The sequence below is a fragment of the Penaeus vannamei genome, chromosome 15, assembly GCF_042767895.1.
Source record: "Penaeus vannamei isolate JL-2024 chromosome 15, ASM4276789v1, whole genome shotgun sequence".
Classification (NCBI taxonomy): domain Eukaryota; kingdom Metazoa; phylum Arthropoda; class Malacostraca; order Decapoda; family Penaeidae; genus Penaeus; species Penaeus vannamei.
In genome coordinates, this window is record NC_091563.1 from 9,160,826 (window position 1) to 9,163,321 (window position 2,496).

Genomic DNA, 2,496 nt, shown 5'->3' on the forward strand with positions numbered 1-2,496 from the left:
CAGACATGCCTATATATCTAAATCTCTCTCTCTCTCTCTCTCTCTCTCTCTCTCTTTATCTGTCTATCGATCTCACTATGTTTATCTATGTATGTATATATATATATATATATGTATTTATGCATATACGAATGCAGAAAAATGTGATGCTACTTTTACTTATGTTCTTATATTTTCATGACGTCCCAAATGCGTCTATATTTATTTTTTTCTCTTTTCATGTTTATCTAATTTTTATCCTCCCTTTCTCTTTTTCCCGATTTTCATAATAATATGTTAGTTTTGAATTTAGATTATCTTTCCTACTCTTGTGCCTAATCTCCATAATGTCTAAAATCGCTTGACATATCCAAGTCCTCCCTTCTCCCCCTGCTTCACTTTGTATTTCACTTTCTTTCCCTTTTTCTCTATTTCTCTCTCGTTTCTATTTTGATTAATGGTCATGTAATCCTGGTTTGTTACTATCTACTCATCAACATGTTAAATAAATAGTTACTTTTTGTATCTATATATTTAGATATTTCAAATATTAAGGCATTTATTCCTTCTATTTTTACTTTTTCCCCATACATTTCGATGAATATTTTTCTTCCCAATATCCTTCCCTTTCCTTTGTGCAATAGTTTGATTCCGTCGACTTGGGTCTTGCCTCAAGCGTTTCTTTTATCGTTTCTTATATTTTCTTCCTTTCGTTTTCTCGTAAAGCTTTCTTCTCCTCCATGATCCAGCATGTCTTTCGACTTTTTCTCTCCCCTTTCCTCCTATCTACCGTTTCTCTCGCATCCTGTTTCCTGATCTCCATTCTTCTTTCTCAACTCCCCCTTCTCATCCCTTCCCTCCTTAGCACTCTTCTTACCCCAGGAGTTATTCCCTGTTCTCTCTATTTTCCTCTTTTCCTTTATTCTCCCTCCTCCCTATCACCCCCATATGGCCCCGACCCATTTCTTTCCCTTCTTCCCCTCAACATCTGGGCCCTATCTTTCCCCATTCCCTCTCTCCTCCTTTTCGCCCTCTCCCTCCCTCCCCCATCCTATCCCCCTCGTCCCTCCTTCCGTCACACCACCTCCTCCTCCTCCTCCCATTTAGCCCCCTCCCCCTCCCTCACCCCATCCCCCTCGTCCCTCCTTCCTTCACACCTCCTCTACCTCCTCCTCCCCCTCCCTCACCCCATCCCCCTCGTCCCTCCTTCCTTCACACCTCCTCCTCCTCCTCCCACTAGCCCCCTCCTCCCGATCTCTTCCCTCCCTTCCCCCCTCACCCTCACACTCAACCCCCGCCCCCTGTCAACCCTATGGAGACCCTCCCCTACTATTTTATCGCCGTCTGGTGTCATCTCACACACCGGGTGGATGAGATAGGTGTGAGGGCCAGGGGGGGGGGGGTGAGAAAAAGAGGGAAGGGAAAGAAAGAGTGAAAGTCAAGAGTGATGGATCGATACTTGGACTGATTTTTGATTGACATATAGAATGACCGATTGGTTGATATACTAATAATTAGAAAAAGTAGATGTAAGGTAAGAATAAGAGAGAGAGAGGAAGAGATAGACAGAGAGATTGAGGGAGAGAGAGACAAAGAGAGAGAGACAGATTGAGAGAGAGAGAGAGAGAGAGAGAGAGAGAGAGAGAGAGAGAGAGAGAGAGAGAGAGAGAGAGAGAGAGAGAGAGAGAGAGGGAGGGAGCGAAAGAGAGAGATAAAGCGATAAAGAAAAAAACATTTTTGAAAAGAAAGTGATGAAATACAAACGAACAGTGAACCAAAATCGAAAAGGAGAGAAATAAAGTGAAGAGAAATGATACGTATGGAGGAAGATGGCAAAAATTGAAAAATCTGAACGGAAAAAGGGGGAAAAAGAAGCAAAGAACATTATGAATAAAAGAGACAAAAGTTTGGATGAAATAAAAGAAAATTCACATCAGAGATATATCTTTTAAAGATTTGGAAGGAATAGAGGAAAGTGAAAAAGAAAAGAAGACGATGGATAAAGGCCAAAGAGATGAAGAAGAGGCAACAACAGCGAGCCCAACCGGAGTCCTTTCCCCCCTCTTTCCCTCACCCCTCCATCACGCCTCCCTCTCTCCTGTCCATCACCCCCTCCCACTCTTCCCTCCATCACCCCCCTCCCCCTCTTCCCTCCATCAGCCCCCTCCCCCTCTTCCCTCCATCACCTCCTCCCATCTCTCTCACTCCCTCTCCCCTCCACTCCCTCCCCCTCTTCCCTCCATCACTCCCTCCTCCTCTCCCCTCAACTCCCTCCTCCTCTCCCCTCCATAAACCCCTACCCCGCTCCCCTCCATCACCCCCCCCCCTCTCTCCCCTCCATCAGCCCCCCCCTCTCCTCTCCACTCCCTCCCCTTCTCCCCTCCATCCCCCTCCCCCTCTCCACTCCCTCCCCCTCCCCCTCTCCCCTCCATCACCCCTCCCCCCTCCCCTCCACTCACTCCCCTTCTCCCCTCCATCACTCCCTCCCCCTCTCCCCTCCATCCCTCCCTCCCCCTC